Source organism: Eutrema salsugineum, unplaced genomic scaffold, assembly GCF_000478725.1.
Source record: "Eutrema salsugineum unplaced genomic scaffold, Eutsalg1_0 scaffold_7, whole genome shotgun sequence".
NCBI lineage: Eukaryota > Viridiplantae > Streptophyta > Magnoliopsida > Brassicales > Brassicaceae > Eutrema > Eutrema salsugineum.
In genome coordinates this window covers 10096743-10116439 of record NW_006256486.1, presented here as the reverse complement: position 1 = coordinate 10116439, position 19697 = coordinate 10096743, and the positions used below count along the sequence as shown (strand labels likewise).

Below are 19697 nucleotides of genomic sequence, written 5' to 3'. Positions count from 1 at the left end.
TCGGAGCCGCGGCGGAAGTGGCTCTGGCCACATAAGTTGGAAGTGGCTTTGCAAAGAAAAACATGCCCCACAACAACAACAACTTTTATAAGTTTTGAAGCAACACAAGTTGAAGAGTTGTGTCTCTTCCTAATTGTGACTCTTAAACTATAACTACCTATTCATGATATAAGTCAACTCTTCACACACAACCTTTAACACAATTAACCTGAATATTTATTGTAAAGGATATAAGTTGTACATACTAAGGACTACTTTCATAATTAGATTAACCAAGTTACTCCCCTGTATCCCTATATAATCGTGTGTAATCTTTCTTAATGAATGATGGGCTTGCAGGCCTAGGGTTGTTTTTTAACAAGCCCGTTGGTCCTCAAAAAGTTTTAAATTTATAAAACCCTAGTGTCTGTAAGTGCACAGATGTACGTTGTAGGACTTAGGGTGCGATCCACAGGGAGGATGTCTAATCTACGAGAAACAACAAACTGGGAAAGTAAGCAAAGTCATAAACTCATCGGATTTTGGGATTTTTGGTTAAGAGTCATAAACTAAACCTAATCTAATATTCACAGAAAACTAAATGCAATGCATATGAATTGTTTAAAGAATATCTCAAGCATATCGACTCAAACTATAGACTCTAAACTCATTGGTGGCGATTTAAACTTCTCCGGTTTACTCTAATCGATGTTTCGTGGCATTTCCAATTAGCTTCCGGGCGATTTATCTTCATCTGTTTCTGCGATCTGCATGGAACTAGAATAGACATGTATATGATTAACTAACTCTCGCCATCTTAATCAACTAATCACTCAGATCTGACAATTAACTCTCGCTCTCATGCCAGAAATAAGATCTTGCATTAGAAATTGAATTCGTCTGCTCACATCTTCTCTACAGGTAGATCTCTACTCCTATAACGACTATGTTCTTCTGAAGCTAGGTATGGATGATCTGATACAGCACTCTCGTGGCTCTGATCGATACTACGCTCAGAGAATAGGTCATGAATCTACTCTCATGCAATATGAACAACTTAGAAGAGATGAGATCCAGAATATGGTCTAGAAACTTAGAGATCCTAATCGATATGTATGCCTATCAAAAACTTCTTCAAACAACTTGACTCTCTAGGACAAATCTACATGATGCAAGGAATAATAAAAGACATGAAAGAATGAAAAAGATGAAACAGAAAAGTTAATTATATAGAAATGAGAAAGAACAATGAATTTGGGGAAGAATCCCTATCTCCATCGCCTAACCCTAGAAAAACATAATTTGGTAGCTCAAAATCTCATTACAAGAGCACACACCCGTTTAGGGCTAAAAAATGTATTTATAGGTACTAGAGTCTTCCAGGTCTCATTTAGGACTTCTCTGAAGAGGAATGGCGAAGTGGGCTTTGATATTGGGCCTTGTGGCTCATCATTAGGTCCACTGGGGGTGAGAGTCTTCCAGGACCGGTAAAACATAGTTTTGCCGCCGGTGAGAATCTTCTGAGACTGGTGAATTTGGTCAACTTGTTCTCCATGTATCTTTTGATTTCACCGTTGGATCTTCGTGATGTAAAATGCTATGAAAAGCTGATTGTCTCCTCTTGATTGTCTCCTCTTGATTGTCTCCAAATTTGAGCTGGATCAGACGGTGTAAAAGTCTTCATTTGAGGCTGAACTTCTGACGGTCTGACTCTGAGCTGAAAATGTTGATTTCTTCCATTTTGCCATCATTTTCTCTAAGTTTCCTGAAAAGAGCCTTGAAACTACAAATACATAGAAATCATAATAAAAGTTCTTAAAACTGATTAAAACCTTTGAAAAATCATTTGAAATCAATGGTGAAAATGGGTACAATACGATGTTATCAGAGAGCAATAAAAGATGTACCTCACAGTTTGACGAAGGGTGTATTGTCTGCAGCAGACTGCACAAAACACACTTCAAGCAAGGCATTAGAGAAACACTTGTACCATTGGCGTAAAGCTTGCTTTAAGCCGTATATAGACTTTTGTAAACGACAAACAGCGTTAGGAGGTAGTTGACCGGAAGCCGAAGTATAACCCTGAGGTAAGCTCATATAAATATCTTCTTCCATGTCACTATGCAGAAATGCATTAGTGACATACATCTGTGTCAAACTCCAACCCATTCGAGCTGCTAATCCGAGAATGAGTTTGACACTAGTAAGCTTTGCAACTGGTGAAAACGTGTCAAAGTAGTCCACACCTTCCTGCTGTGTGAAACCTTTGGCTACCAACCTAGCCTTGTTCTATACTGCCCTCAGCCTTGTACTTTATCGTAAAAACCCACTTACAGCCTACCACATTCTTCCCTGGAGGCAATGACTCAACAGTCCAAGTATTTGGTGGATTCCATAGCATTGAGTTCAAGGTTGCAAGCATCAGTCCACTCCTTGGATTTAATGGCCTCCTTGAAGGTTTTAGGATCCCTCTCCATTGAGAATGAAAGAACAATAGATTGATAAGGGACTTTGAATTCGGAATATGAAAAGTAAGAGGAGATGGGATATGGAGTATTGAGGTTAGTGGAAGAGGATGAGATTTGGTCATGGGCAATAGAGCAATGGTAATTGGATAAGTAACTCGGTGTTTTAGTCGTGCGTTTTGGCCGAGAATTGGCAAGTAAAACCATAGTGTTCTCTGTGACAATTGGGTTAGAAATAGACATCGGAACACTAGGTTGAGATCGTGATGCAGGTGATGAATGTGGTGGTGATATAGAGGTGGAATGGGATGATGTAGGTGCAGGATGAGATGCATATATATGTGGAGAAACCACCTCATGTAAAACAGCAGGAATCGGTAATGGTAAAATGGACTTTTTGAATATATCATGAGATGAAGATGGATGTTGAATGTCATTAAAAGGAAACACTGTTTCATGAAAAACAACATTACGTGATATGGATACCAAGGATGAATCTAAATGCAACACTTAATAGCCTTTGTAACCAGTAGAATAACCAAGAAAAACACATTTATCTGCACGAACTAAACTTATGTCTATTTTCCGCAATGTTGAAACATAACATAAGCAACCAAATGTTCGAAGAAACGAGTAATTCAGTGTTTTCTTAAGAAAAAGTTCATATGGTGATTTGTTTTTCAAAACAACAGAAGGCAAACGATTGATTAAGAAAACAGAAATAAGGATGCAATCGCTCCAGTAGATCAATGGCAAGTTAGATTGAAAAAGTAATGCACGAGCCACATTGAGTAAGTGCTGATGTTTACGTTTAACTACTGAGTTCTTCTGAGGTGTGTATCCACAAGAAAGTTGATGTGAAATGCCATGTTGTCTAACAATATCAGTAAAAGCCATTTCAGGTGCATTGTCAGTTCGAATGGTTTTGATAATAGCATTGTACTGTGTGTGAATGGGCTTAATGAACATGGATAATATTTTGGAAACTTCACTTTTATATTTCATCAAGTAAACCCAAGTCACACGAGTACAATCATCCACTATGGTAAGAAAAAATCTATAACCTTCAACAGACTCTGTAGAGAAAGGACCGTACCCCAAACATCTAAATGAATGAGATCAAATGGAGAAGAAGACAAATGATTATTACACTAAAAAGATAATCGTTTTTGTTTAGCTAATGGACATACAGGACATGGAGACACAGTAGAAACACTAGACTTGGACACAGGAAAGACTGAAAATAGCTAAGTTAACTTGGTAGCCGACGGGTGTCTGAGGCGTTGATGCCAAAGATCTCCAACAACCATCAAAGATCCAATGAATGAAGTAGAATGTTGAGATGCATCAAGTTGTAACATGTAAAGGTTGTGAATGACTTGTCCTCTACCAATCATCAAGCTCCGAATAGACTCCTGAATGAGACAGAAATCAACATCAAAATGTGCAGAACAAGGAGTCGATTTCAGTAGGCTACTAACCGAGAACAGGTTGAATCGAAATAATGGCACATGAAGAATTATGCAAAACTAAAGATGATGAAAGATGTATTGTGCCAGTGTGTGTGATCTCAACTCTAGTGCCATTAGGTAAAGATACAGTTTTTCCAGAGGCTATTGTAGTTTCACTAAACAATTCTAAGTCAGAACACACATGACTCGTAGCACCATTATCGATTATCCAAGAACCAGGGGAAAAATTATTGTATAAAGTGGAAAGGAAATGATGCTGAAATGTCAATCTACCATTTTCAAATCTCAATGAAGATGATGGGAAAGAAATATTACCAGAAGAGAACTGTGCAGGCATAGCTCCATGATCTGTGATACTATCATTGACATGAGTTGTAGATTCAAATGATGGTGATTCCAAGGTAGGAGTATGGAAACACAATTGCTGAATAAAAGACTGAACTTTTTCTGAAGTCATTTGGCTAATGTCCAAATTCATAGCATGTTGAGCTGGAGGTGGCATGTATGGAGAGTTATGATCTGCTCAAAGTTTAATCCCTAAGCTACTCTGCAAGAGCACAAATGTGCAGTTGTAGTATAATAGGGGTCGAACCACAGAGACGAGAGATTCGCTCAATAAACTCTATAGGCTTGAATTACGCTAAGCAAACACAATGGAATTAAAAGCAACAATGAAAGCAAAACGGTTTTAAACTCGATGGAAAAGAATTAGGCTCAGGGTATTTCTCAGGAAATCAGAGAATGCAGATTAATCGATAAATCAGGGTTCAGGGTTAAGCATGGTTCTTGAACTCAAATCACGAAATTATAATTAACCAACTTCCGTTGCGAGAATTATCTAAGTCTAAATCTTAGAATTCCAATTTCCTTTGCAAACCCTAAAGATTTAAACCAGCTTAAATGCTCAAGTTCGATATGTTCACAAAGTATCTAAACCAAATTCCTTTGCGAATAGCTACTTTGCTCACCCTAGGTTCTTTCTAGTTATTCAATTACACTTCCGTGTGAATCAATTAACCTAAGATCTAAATTCTATGTGGCCAGCCCAGAATTAGCTTTAAGAACAACCTATGGTGAAGAACTAAATAGATTATGAACCCTAATCAACCAATTAATCTAACATCCAAAGAAATCCTTTATGAGAACCCTAAACCTAACAAACAAACTACTCAAACATGGAAATTGAAACAACGAACATGTATGAATAGATTGCAGAAAACAGTAAATAGATTAATAAACAGGGGTTTGAAATCTTCTCTCTCCGGAACAGATTTTCAGATTTGTCTCCCCAAAAGCTCTCAAAAACAAAAGTTCTCTCTAAGAAAATCTAAGGTAAGGTGGCTAAAAACCCTATTTATAACTTAAAAACACGTTTTGGGCTTTTTAGGGAATATTTGGAAACTTCTGGGCCCAACTCCTTCTTCAAATAGGAGATAAAATCGCGTTTTTCTTATTTCTTCTATCGGTGTCGAGCGTCACTCTCCATGGTGTCGAGTGACACTAAAGCACATAATTCATCCTTCACGAATTTGATCCTGATTAAGCTCCAAAGTGCTCCAAAATCTCTAGTTAAGCTCCAAACGTACCTAAGACCTGTAAAGACTCCAAAAGACTCGAAAAACACTAGAAAGAATCTATAAATAAGACCTATACCATGGTTAAAAACCATAAAAACCATGATATATCAACTCTCCCAGACTTAGCATTTGCTTGCCCTCAAGCAAACAGAATACCAAATAATAGAAAAAGGTTTGAAAACACGGAGACTCAACCTTTCACTGAAACATTGCTTTGACCGATCACCCTGCAACTCAAATACTGCTTCATTACTCCATATCGAACCACCATGTACTTCTCCGCAGACATTCACAGCTTCCCAGATTAAGTTCAAAATTTCACAACATTGTCCATAAACCCTCATCGCTGGGTCTCACTGATGATTCAGATGCCAAGAACCTTCTAGACTCTTTCCCGTACTATACTTTGACAAATCAGCCATACACACTTTAGTAATTTTCTCTCCCCCAGACTTATTCTTTTTGCACACTCATCATCCTTTTTTTATGGCATATACACGATAAGGTTAAAGCTGCGAGTACTGATGGTGTTTGCCATCGAGTCCCCGATTTGTCCCCTTATCTTGTATCAAAGGTTTTCAGCTAATAGTGGGGTCATAGGAAACTTTCCTACCCCTCGATTCCTTCCTTTGTGTGATCATTCCTACTTAGAAGTGAAATAATGGGATCCTTGAAAATTTTCCTAGCCCTTCACTCCTAAGCGAAAATCATCTTAATCTTTTTGCTTTTTACTTTCTTTCTTCATTTTTTTTTCTTTAAGCTCGTCACAGGGAGAGAAGCACCAACATTAGATTTCACACAGGCTTTCATTTGTCAAGTATGAACGAGGAATCAAGCTCTATGAACATCAGTCACATCAATGAGGTAAAAGAAAAAGTTCAGAAATTAGCTCAAGTTAGTGGACTCTGTTGAAAACGTGGATGCCTCTAGTCAACTGGTCAGCCTTTGGATTTTTATTAGTCGGATCTAGACTGAATCTGCAGCAGTGGTCACTTAGATGAAAGGTCAGCACAATAATTCCAGGAAAAGCATCATAATCTCCAACAAGTTTTGACTCAAAAACGTTTTGACACGACTGACTCTTAAGAGAAACAAACACAATGTCAGCAACTACCTCCCCCAGACTTGAACAACACTGTCCCCAGTGTTATCTAGTCCGAAGGTGGTCAAACAAAAGAAAGGAAACAGAAAAACACAGTAAAAACGGAGAACTTACCTGTTTGTTAGTGACGAGCGACACCAAAGGTAGTGTCGCGCGACACCAAAGGTAGTGTCGCGCGACACTTGTACGTCGTGAACTTAATCTCCTTGTGCTCGATCCGACTCCCGATTCCACTCCGGTTCTGGATTTCCTGTTAACCTAATTCTTAATTATTTTTTTGACAGAAGCAAGTGACAAGCGACACCGATAATGGTGTCGCTTGACACCAACATCTACTTCACCTAAAACACGAAAACAAAAAACGAGACAAAAGGACTTATGTATAGACTTACTAGTGGATTGCCTTCCACCAAGCGCTTGTTTAAGTCATTAGCTTGACTATGGATAGATTATGCATCTGGTGGTTCAGACAATGGCATAGAATGCCTCTGTGAAAGTTGTCTCATCCATGGTGGTGCGTAAGCGTTTTGCGCATGAGGTCGTCCAAGGAATGCAGAAATAGCACCAGGGTGGGATCTGTGTTTGTGTGGCCTTGACCTATTCCCTGCAATATCATCAATCGAAAAACCAAGTGCTCTTTGCTTTGGTGGAGATGAATGGACTGAGATGTTTTGAGCTTTCTGCTCAGTAGTAGCTACTGGTTCTGTAGACGTCTTAGTCAACTCAGGTTGATCTATCACCTTTTCAACACCAAGCACGTTCTGATCTCCAACTATCACTTCAGGTATTGCACTAATTTGGAATGTCTGACCATCTATGGTTGAATTCTTCAGCTTCTCCATCTTGAAAGTCATGATGGTATCTCCCAAGTGGAGATCAAGGTTACCATGCTTGACATCAATTACTGCTCCAGCTGTAGCTAAAAACGATCTTCCCAGGATAAGAGGATCTTTAGGTTCCTCTCCATATTCTAGAACCACAAAATCTGTAGGAATTATGCAAACACCAACTTTAATCGGAACATCCTCCAAGACACATTTTGGGATTCTTTTAAATCGATCTGCTAGGATCAAAGAGATCTTAGTTGGCTTGAAGTCAGTCATCCCAAGGTTAACAGCTACATAGTATGGCATGAGGTTAACACTCGAAACAAGATCACACAGCAATCTCTTGAACCTCTCTGAGAAGATAGAGCAGTCCAAAACAAAGCTTCCTGGGTCTGAGAGTTTCTCTGGAATCTTATTCTGAATCACAACACTGACCTGTTCAAAAATCATCATCATTCCTTGCTCATGACTCAGACTATTAGTCACCATCTTCTTCACATAGTGTCTGAGAGTAGGAGCAATCTTCACAGCATCAACCAAAGGAATCTCAATCACAAGCTTCTCCATCAAAGTCTTGCATCTAGCATCATCTAACTCCTGCTTAGACTTCTTAGGATTCCTTGGGTAAGGAATCTTAGGTTTGTAAACCTTTTCCTCTATTGGTTTTGGATTCTGAAAACTTCAGCTTCGCTCTGCGATTGGTTTCGCGCGACACTAGTGGTGGTGTCGCTTGACACTGGCTCTGCAGTTTTGAAATTTTCTTCAGATTCGTCAAACTCCACGATTTCATCCTCAGAAACACCCTTTTTAAGCACATGAGTCAACTTTTTATCACTCCTTAACGAGATGGCACTGCAGTAATGCCTAGGATTGGCATCAGTCTTGCCAGGAAAGAATCCTTCTTGCCTTTTTACAGACTCTGCAGTCTGAGCAACCTGAGTATCAAGCTTCTTGATATGAGTGTTCAGAACTTCAATTTTTTCATTCAGATCCAGATACAAAGCATCAATTTTCCCATTAAAGTCCACAGTCATCTTCTGCTGACCTTCTAGGATCTGTTCCAGCATAGACTTCACCTCATTATCAGGAGTTTGCGTAGGAGGAGAACCATAGTTCCTTGAAAAACTGTTGTTGGAGTAGGATGTCTGGTACTGAGGTTTGGAGCTGTAACTAGAAGAGTTCTGATTACCTGTGAATGTACTCCTCTGATTATTTCCATTGCAATTTGTGTTCCCTTGCTGAGTACCAAATCTCTGACCTTGAAATCCAGCTCCATTGATGAAGTTAACATAATCTTCCTCAAGTGCTTCATCTGGTTCGAAATTCTTAACTTCTGCAGGGAATCTGACAGATTTCTTACCCACAAGAAGGCTATGCACAGAGTCTAGCTTAGCCTTCACCTCAGCAATCTGCGATCCATCCATGTTTTCAGCCTGCTTCCTTCGCTGATAGTCTGCATTCTTGGTACTATTGCTAGATGCCAAATTTTCAATAAGCACAACAGCGTCTTCAGGGTATCTGGTGTTGAAGTTCCCATTGCTTGCAGCATCAAGACCCATCTGATACCTCCAATCAACACCTCTGAAGAAAACACCCAACAGCTGAACATCACTGAAACCATGATGGGGGCAATCTCGCTGGTACGACTTGAATCTCACCCAAGCAGCCTTGAATGCTTCAGTTGGTCCTTGAGAAAACGTTGAGATTTTGAGTCTCAGTTCCTCAGACTTGGCATCATCATAGAAGTTATGCAGGAAGGCGTTCCTGGTCTCCTCCCAAGTAGTCAGCGAACCAGGTTCCAACTACTTCAACCAGTTAGCTGCTTCTCCAGCAAGAGAGTATGGAAACAGCTTACAGAAGAGGAAATCATTGGACACTCCATTGTACTTGATGCTGGTGACCAAGTCCTCAAACCTCTCAATATGATCCATCGGGTGCTCATGAGAAAAACCATGGAAAGGATGCTGACCCAAAAGAGTGTAATACACAGGTTTGAGCTCAAAATCGTTCCTCTGAAACGCAGGAGCGCGAATCACGGACCGATTTGCATAGAATTGCTCAGGCCTGTTGTAGTCACCCAGCGTTCTGATGATGTTACCCTCTCCATCAAGTCGCTGGCCTCTCTCATTACACACATGACCTTCTTGGTCTCTCCAGACTCCAGCATCATCACGAACCAATGCCAGTGCGTTCTCCATCTTTGCTAGTTTCTGAGACAAAGAGAAAGAACAATGTAAGTAATAAAGTAAAAATAAAATTAAGAAAAACAACGGGTGTCGCGCGACACCACTGCTGGTGTCGCTCGACACTAAGAAAACCTAGTCAAAACTCAAGAATTAAAGTCTAATGGCGAAAATCAAGTCCCCGGCAACGGAGCCAAAACTTGATCTGCTCAAATTTTAATCCCTAAGGTACTCTGCAAGAGCACATATGTCAGTTGTAGTATAATAGGGGTCGAACCACAGAGACGAGAGATTCGCTCAATAAACTCTATAGGCTTGAATTACGCTAAGAAAACCCAATGGAATTAAAAGCAACAATGAAAGCAAAACGGTTTTAAACTCGATGGAAAAGAATTAGGCTCAGGGTATTTCTCAGGAAATCAGAGAATGCAGATTAATCGATAAATCAGGGTTCAGGGTTAAGCACGGTTCTTGAACTCAAATCACGAAATTATAATTAACCAACTTCCGTTGCGAGAATTATCTAAGTCTAAATCTTAGAATTCCAAATTCCTTTGCAAACCCTAAAGATTTAAACCAGATTTAATGCTCAAGTTCGATATGTTCACAAAGTATCTAAACCAAATTCCTTTGCGAATAGCTACTTTGCTCACCCTAGGTTCTTTCTAGTTATTCAATTACACTTCCGTGTCAATCAATTAACCTAAGATCTAAATTCTAGGTGGCCAGTCCAGAATTAGCTTTAAGAACAACCTATGGTGAAGAACTAAATAGATTATGAACCCTAATTAACCAATCAATCTAACATCCAAAGAAATCCTTTATGAGAACCCTAACCCTAACAAGAAAACTACTCAGACATGGAAATTGAAACAATGAACATGTATGAATAGATTGCAGAAAACAGTAAATAGATTAATAAACAGGGGTTTGAAATCTTCTCTCTCCGGAACAGAGTTTTAGACTTGTCTCCCCAAAAGCTCTCAAAAACAAAAGTTCTCTCTAAGAAAATCTAAGGTATCGATATAAGGTGGCTAAAAACCCTATTTATAACTTAAAAACACGTTTTGGGCTTTTTAGGAAATATTTGGAAACTTCTGGGCCCAACTCCTTCTTCAAATAGGAGACAAAATCGCGTTTTCCTTATTTCTTCGATCGGTGTCGAGCGTCACTCTCCATGGTGTCGAGCGACACTAAAGCACATAATTCATTCTTCACGAACTTGATCCTGATTAAGCTCCAAAGTGCTCCAAATTTTCCAGTTAAGCTCCAAACGTACCTAAAACCTGTAAAGACTCGAAAAACACTAGAAAGACTCTATAAATAAGACCTATACCATGGTTAAAAACCATGATATATCAAGTTAGCCATTACATTCGCAACAGCAAGAGGTTGAGAAGGATTTTCAAGCCTTCCACGAGACTGAAAATCATTCTGAGGTGGAAAACCACTCTGAGAAGATCCTCTAGGTTGAAATGTAGATGGAGACTGGAATTTTTATGGTCGTTGATGTTGATCATAACAAGATTGAGCACTCTTGAATCCAGGAATGTATCCAGGGGATATCCATGAAGTTTGAAGCATTTCTGGATGACATGACCCATTTGGCCACAATGTGTACAAACAGGTCGAGTCTTAGGCCTGTAAGTGTTCTGGATAGCATAAGCAGCTGGATCCATTTCATATGTAGACTCTTGAGAAATCGTTGAAGAATCGGAACTCTGAAAAACAACATTCTCTGAAGAAGTTGGTGGCTTAAGACTCTTTTGACGTTCATCTTGAGCAACCATGTTCAATGCATCTTCAATAATCGTTATAGGCTTCAAAATCAGAATATGACAATGAGTTGCTTCATATGACTGATTTAATCCCATTAGAAACTTGGTAACACGGCTACGATCTTGCAGTTGTTCCCATAGCTGAGCTGCATTATATTCAAACTTTCCACAAGTGCAAACAGGGAGATCTACATAATTTTTATATTCTTCCCAGAGTGTTACCAATTCTGTGTAATAAGAACTAACATCTAAAGAACCTTGATGGATAAAACTCAGACGTTGTTCAATTTCATACACCCTAGGAGCATCATCTTGCTTAAACGAGAAGCGATATTTTTCCAGATACCTTCGGCAGTATTGATGAATTGAAGATTCTGTCCAATGTTCTTGGAAACAGACTTCATGAGCCAAGTCGCAACCATATCATTGCATCTTGAACAAGATCCGGAGTCACGGTGACCTTCTTCAGGTTTCTTGATTGATATGTCGATAAACCCCAGCTTGTTCTGAACATTGAGCGCCATTCGAATGGATCGACGCCAGGAGTGAAATTCTGCACCGGTGGTGAGACGATCGGAGACGAGAACAAGTCCGGCATGATCCAAACTTTGGAGAAAGTACGGATTCTCATAATGGTCCGTCGACGAAGTTTGAGTAACTGGAGTCATCGCAATATGCGAAGAAATTGGAGATGAAATTCGAACGATTCAATGCAAAAACGAACAAGAATAAGAATCGAATGTGCTGGGAATGAGAGAATCAGCAACAATCGAAGCTCACTTTGATGAAAATCAAGGTGATAAAAGACAGAAAGAAATCAAGAAAATGTGAAAGGAGGTTTGCAACGAAGAGAAAAAGAGCTTAATCTTCGAAGCACTCATTATAAGCATTTGAGATCATAGAGGAGAATAAATCAAAGCTAAGAGATCGAAGAAAAAAACGCCATTAAAGCTCAAATGAAAAAAGGTTGTTAACCGGAAAAGTTTCTCTCACTTCGCTCTGATACCATATTAATACTTTAAAGAGAGAAAGTAATTTTCTCATTAATTCTGTAAAGTGTGTCATTTATATTTTATATATTAGTATGGTTAAGTGAAAGGAAGCTTAACCAAACTAAACCAATAATATAGAGCTAATATAAATGATGACTCCGAATACTAGGTGAGATTATGTGCCGAAAACCCAGAACTCCTACAGTTTGTGATCAATAAAAAGAAAAAAAAAGCTCCTCATGACCTATTTCACTTTTCATTTTCTATCATAATAAACTCTTTCAAGGCTGAACCTGTACTTTGTTTTGGAATTTACTAACAACTTGTTACTTGTTAGCTTGCTCACGACAACTTTGTGATGATAATACTTCAAGCATCAAGGGAGGCCCACAAACAAAATATCAGGCCCAAGCTCATTTGTGTGGTTGCGAAAATCCACACTCAGAAATTTGTATATAGTTTTAGGGAAGATTATAACGATGGACCAGATTTATTTTTGAATCGATCGAGTATAGAAATGTATTGAAAAAATTGGACTTTTATTGAATTATCGGAGATGAATTCAGGATTTCTTGAAGAGAAGGAATACAAAAAGATAACTATAATTTTAAGTTTTTTTCGGAGGAAAAGATTGTGTTCTTTGTATGCTTGCAAGCTCTTTTTATACTTTTCTTCGGAATTCGAACTACCATCATGTATTTTGGGTCATTTCGTGTTACACTGTTTCCATGATCTCTGCAACGATTTTGAATTGTTAGAGGAATATTTTTGACTTTGATCGAATATATCAGAGTTTGGAGTTCGCTTAGTTCACACGTTCGAGGCGATACTTAGTTGGTCTGTGAATGGATTAGTGCGCTGAATCCTGCATTTTGGTCTGATATTATTATTCAATTATTTAAAGTATAATTTATTTAAATATATTTTTTTTCTAGGTTTTGTAGGCCAGACTCAATTGTGAGAAATCTAGCTCTCACCATCTAGAAAAAAAAATATATCTGGTTTTAGAGAGAAAGGACCCGGGAATATAATTTATTTAAATATATCTTGTTAATTTATTTAAGTAAGAAACCCCAAAGTTCCCCGGTCATGCTTTGAGAACCGTCGTTGCTCAGGTTAGTCGGAGAATCTGATAGTTTTTGTTTTCTTTTTTTCATACTTTGTGTGATCGATCCATTGATGAAAGAATGAATTTACAGTGTTTCAATGGAGGGAGATCGATTAAGTATCTCCAGCCTCGCGCTTTCTCCTCACAGTCTAGCAACAATGGTAACAATCGTTCTTTTCTCCTTTCTCCTCCTTTCTCTCTAAAACCAGATCTGTTGATTCCGGCGGTTGGCTTGCTCTCTTCGCCGCCGCCGGAATCAGGTCCTCTTCTTTGATTGCCATGTTTGTCGTAAGTTTTCGGAAAAATCGTTCTGAGTTGTTAGATTTGGATCGAATCGGTCACTGTGTGGCTTTTGCTCCCGGAGATGCTTTGTCGGCACTAGTCTGGCTGTTTTTCGTTTTTGTCGCACTTTATGGCTTGTTTTAAATTTCTGCTAATAAAAGTTTGTTTCTTTGAAAAAAAAAGTTTGTTTCTTTGTTGCTGTTGCTTGTTTTTTCCTCTTTGGCCAATCGTGAATCTGGTTATTGGACAAGTGTTTTCGAGTTGTGAAGCAGCTTCCTTCACCTTTTGTTGCTGTTGCTTTACCGTTACCTTTTGAAGCAGCTCCATTTGCCTTTTCTTGGTACTAGTCAGGCTGATTTTTTTCCGTTTTCCCCTTCGATCTTTATGGCTTGTTTTAAGTTTTGAAGTTGATTCCTTTTGTTGCTGTTACTCATCAAAAACCAGTAGATACGAGTACCAAAACATGTTTGAATCTTGCCTTGAAGCTATTGCTAGGATATAGCTCTTTGGTCAATTTTATCCTCGATCAGGTTCTTTAACATTAAGCCATGACTATTGGAATTCAATTCGGAGTTACCTTGTATAGTTTTTAAAGTTTATGCTCTTTGTGTTATTCTTTGCCTCTCTTTTTGGGCGTTTTGTCTCTGGTAAACATTTTTTTTCCGCCAGCTTTGTCTCCCATTAACCTTTCCGGTCGTGTCTCCGGTTTATCCGGCCAAAATCTATGAAATTTGTATACTCGGATTGTGATTGTTCCTTTGATTGCAGAGTTGAAGGGGGCAAAGAGTGAAAGTTCTCGGATTCTTATCTTTTTTTTAACAGTATCATGTGTGGGATATGAAATTGGTATGTAAAAATAGACACAGATTTTCTTCCCTTTTTTGGTTTTCCGACGAATTAATCAGCTTCTGTTTTTTTCTTTTTTCTTTTCCGGGAAGTAAAATAATACGAGAAAGGAAATTGAGAAGATGGACCACGACTTCGAGGTGGCTCAAGGTAAAAAGCAAAAATTAAGAATCACTTGTTACCACCATTGCTTCTTTTATTTTGGTTCTTTGTCTCATCTTCTGTTGTCTGTGTGTTTTAGAAATTGCAGCCAAGGAGGGGAAACAATTGAAGGGAATAGAGTTGGAAGTTCGATATTTCGGAAAGAGAACTGACTCTGGATTATTATGATTACAAAGATGGGGAAATAGTGTTTTATCAATTCATAAATAATAAATTTTATTCCAAGAGAAACTAGCCATTGTGTAGGAACCAGAAATAAATAATTTGGCTTTGGTTTGTGTTCAAATGTAACGCAACTATAGAATCATGTTATTATTAATATAGAATCTCCTTCTTGCGATTCTGTAGATTGATAATGTATTGAAGGGCACTGAAATATCTAAGTACTATTCATCATTTGATATGTGATTTACAATCAGATGAATTATCAATTTATCATGTCCAAAACGAACTAAATGGCGTCAGGTTGGGATCATTGTTGGTCTCAAATTGGGGATTACTTGGTTTTAGGGAGACTGGTATATTTTTTTGGAGCTGTTAGTTTCATCGTCGAGACATAGATGCAATATTCATCATATATTGTTCATTTTTTGTTAAATAAAAAATGCAACTACATATATACAAATTGGAAATTTGATTTAATATCCAAAAATTTTATATATATTTTGAAAACTAATCTCTGTTTTCAAATTTTTGAAAACTAGCTTTTTTAAAGTAAAAGTACAATTACACCAACATGGATTTTGAAAATTTACAAATACATTTTAATTTTAAAAACAAAATTGATCAACTTCTTATCATCTATGTAATAAATTAACTTTTCCTTAGTGATTTCTCTATCATTATTGGTCCAAACAATTTTCGGATAAAAAAATCAGTTTATTTAAACAAAATAGACTATGAATTATGTCAAATCATTCTATTAAAAGTTCAAATATGGTAGATGTTAGAAGTTCATATACCTTATAGGATAAGCTCATAAAAAAAGCTTCATTTCGTGTTTACAATACTAAACTAAACAAAGTAATAATAAATCAATCCATAAGAACAAACGATTATACTTTTGGCTGATTAAATTCACTAACATGATTTTCGGCACAAGCATGTTTGGCCGATTTCATGATCTTTTTACAATCTTCATGCCAAACTGGGGCTAAATCTATACAACTTCAGACGTGGATCTTTTATATCGATGATATGGTATCTCTTTTACAGATGAAACATGCTTGTGCCCAAGATTACGCTGGATATGTTGTTTCTAAAACTATCTCCAATGGTCCCTAAATTTGAGGGAAATGTCAAAAATGAGGGAAATTCCTCTCCAATGTTATTTTATTTTGAGAGAAAAAATGAGTTTATAAACAGTATACTGATGTAGGACTTTTTGGGATCTAAATCAATTACCAAAGTCTACTCATATCATTGTAGAACTTCAGGATCAATCCAAATAAGATGAATTAGACAGTATAAATCCATAGAACTCAATGTGTTAAGCAACAAGATTGGTGTTGCCACTAATGACCTAGCGAATTCAAATGAAAAAAGCAATTTAACAACTAAGCAAGATAAAGCAATGACAAAAGCAAAATCTTGGATGAGGTTATGATTAACCTAAGATGTCTTAGAAGAAACAAGACTAATCCATTCTCATGGCATTAATCACTTTGTTAACTACCCTAATCAAGATCTAATTCTCATTAGTGAAAAAGGTAATTGCAATCTTTTTAATCAAATTTATTAGCCATAATACTCCTTAAACATCTATTCTCATAGGCTAAGCAAGTAAAATCTCATATCTAGTTTATTGGAGAATTTCATCAAACAATTTTTGGGTGTGAAATTCCCTTTTATCTAGATAAATTTTCTCAAGCAAATCTTGCATTAGGATCACTAAAGAACAGAAGGAAATAATAAACTAAGCCCTAGACATCATGAATCAATCGTAGAAAACCCCTAATCTACCTCATCCAAAAACTCTAAAAAGACTAATCACTAATCATAAAGAACACTCTTAATCTTTTGCAAGATGAAATATTAATCATAATTAAAAATTAAAAAAAGATGAAATGAATATAAAACAGAAATCTAAATTGCATAAACTTTTAAAAAAAATCAATACAAAGGCTCGTCAGACCGGATCAACCTGGAAATGTTTCTTTAGAGAAAACAAAATGTCCAAGAAAAATTAGATCAAAGTTTTATATAATCAAAGGGTCGTCAGACCGGATCAACCTAGAACAAACCGGGTACTGACCCGGTCAAAGCTGGGTCAAGGATGTCTGCCACGACCTCTTCTCTTCCTGTGGCACCAGAACGTGGCACATTCTTGAAGACTTCACAGGCTGCCACAGCTTGATCTTCACCCCATGGGAAGTGATCGGTGAAAGTGTGGAGATTTTGCACCGAGTGGATTCTTGGCCAAGGCAGGTGGCCGTGGCAAGCTCCAAGGTTGTTGTTTCCTGATGCACCAGGCAAAGTGAGGGCGTGTCAAGAAACCGTGGCAAGCTGCACTGGGTTCTTTCTAGGCCGAGGTAGGTGATCGTGGGAAGTAACCAAAAAGCGGATATGTTCATGCTCATTCAGTTATAACGTTCGTGCCACTGGTCAAAATGACACAAGACTACCTCCATTGCAAAGGCAGCTCAATTTTCAGAAACTATCATAAATAACTCCAAGGCTGGATCGGTGTGTAAGCCTTCTTTTCTGCTTGATCTTGTAGACACATTGGCTAGATTCGATTTTTTTTCTGAGAGATATGTTTATGTTCAATTATATGTAACTTCCTGACCACAGCTCAGAATGACTTGATTCCAACTCCATTGGAAAGGTAGCCCGACTGCCTACAACTTTGCTTAAAAGATCCAAGGCCTGATTGTTGGAAAAAACAAACGCACAATGGTGCAGCGGAATACAGTTCTTCCCACACTTGTGTAAACTTGTGAGAAAAATATAGAAGCATAGTATAAAGTAAATGAGACAACAAATTCTTACGTGGAAAACCTCTTCAATGCGAGGAGTAAAAACCACATGACCGTAGTTCACTCAAAAATCCACTATCACCAATGAATATGAGTTACAACCACTTCTTCCAGAAACTAAGGCTCCAAAGAACAATCTCCAATACAAAACACCACTAGAGGGCAATACAAAAACTTAGAAATAAGCAGACCCAAACCACTCTAAGTTTACTAGGATTCCGGCCACTAAATCAGTTTTCCATCATAAAAACCCTAGACAAATGAGTAAAAAACACCTCTGAAAAATTTCAGCTCAAACCGAGAAGAATTCATCGTCGCATATCTCAAACACTCAAGACAGCACCTGTTGAAATCTGAAATCACCGCTGATGCAAACAGCCACGCTAAAATCTAGAGAACTCCCAAAACAACCATTGGAACGCAAATCCCTCCGGTGAATCTCAGGATAACTGTCACAAAGCTTCTCTCAAAATTTCAGCCAGATCGGAGCACTGAAAAGTCTCAAAACGTTTCCCTGAACCTGACAAAAATGGTTTATCTTCCTCTCTGGTCTCCAAAAATCACTGCTCTCTTGTCTTAATCTCTCACGGTTGTCTTTAACAACTAGATTAAGAGAACCTGTTAAATGTCCACATAATCTTAAGCTCACTAATAATCTCATGGATTAAAATATGTGGTCCAGGTTTGGTTCTCTTTTATCCAAACCCATTTGGTTTCCCAACTAGGAGGAAAATCAACAAACTCCCCCTCCGACTAGGTGGAGGAAACAGCCATTCCGGCTATCTCCCAAAAAATTTCAAGCTTCCCTCTCGGCAATGATTCCATCATCATACCATCATCATATAAGCTCCATTATTATCCGTATGAACTTTCGAAGGTTTCACGTCTATAGAAGCAACCACATCACATATCCAATGATACCTCCTATCAATGTGCTTCGAATGCGAATGAAATGTGGAATTCTTTCGAGACAAATAACACTCTGACTATCGCAAAGCAACACATACTTATCTTGCTTGAAACCAATCTCCTCAAGAAAATTGTTCATCCACAACAACTCTTTACAAGCTTCGTTGCGGCTATAAACTCTGCTTCAGTGGTAGAAAGAGCAACATGCTCTTGTAACCTTGAATGCCATATCACAGCTCCCCCTGCAAATGTTACCAAGTAACTCGAAGTAGATTTCCTAGAATCAATATCCCCAGCCATATCAGAATCAGTATAACTAATCAGCAGTGGCTCACCTCCAAAGGTAATCTTCAAACTAGAAGTCCCTCGAAGATATCTCAAAATCCACTTCACAACATTTCAATTTTCTCTTCCAGGATTGGAAAGAAAAAGACTAACTGTACCAACAGTGTTTTCTAAGGGAGAATTGGAATATAGAGGCGAGCTAAGTAAAGCAATGGATAGTTTTGCTCCTATTGAAAAGAGTACTATAAGTAAAGACCGGTTTATATATGATATGGATAAAACTTTTATGGTTGGGGTGAGCGTTCGAGTTATTACAAAAATGTTAATCTTTTAGTTAGCTCCAAGGACATAATTATTCCTTTTTTTTCTCAAATCAACCCGGAAGGAGAAAAGACCCTAACTTTTCTCTTATCCATCATAGTATGATGGCGGTTGAGTAAGAATTGTCAGAGATAGAGGTGAGAGGTTGATTCACTTGTCTTAATAGTAGTACATTTAGAAGGTGCTTCAGAGGTTTCACATGGATAAGTCTAAAGTTGTTAGCATTCCTTTTGCTTCACATTCTCAATTGAGTCGTCAACAGAGTCTGAGTACAGATTCAGAGAAAGAGGATTTGGTGCGGGTTTCATATGCCTCTGCAGTTGGTAGCTTGATGTATGCTATGGTTTGTACAAGACAAGACTTGGCTCGTTGAGGACGGGCTCTGATCTTCTGGTTAGAGCTCTGATAATATCGTATTTGTATTCATTTTC

General features: G+C 38.0%; 1 long non-coding RNA gene, 1 other non-coding gene and 1 pseudogene across 2 annotated transcripts; all 3 read left to right on the top strand.

The window, feature by feature from the left end:
- Positions 1 to 9036: 9036 nt before the first annotated feature.
- On the top strand, positions 9037 to 9143 carry LOC112083268. The gene has a single exon (XR_002897557.1). It is a non-coding gene; the product is annotated as a small nucleolar RNA R71 (small nucleolar RNA).
- A 4176-nt stretch (positions 9144 to 13319) lies between these two features.
- LOC112082876 lies at positions 13320 to 15169 on the top strand. The gene is made up of 5 exons (XR_002897400.1): positions 13320 to 13490; positions 13575 to 13644; positions 14534 to 14611; positions 14704 to 14761; positions 14853 to 15169. It is a non-coding gene; the product is annotated as an uncharacterized LOC112082876 (long non-coding RNA).
- Positions 15170 to 19465: 4296 nt separating this feature from the next.
- Positions 19466 to 19697, top strand: part of LOC112083083 — a 47678-nt pseudogene continuing 47446 nt past the window's right edge.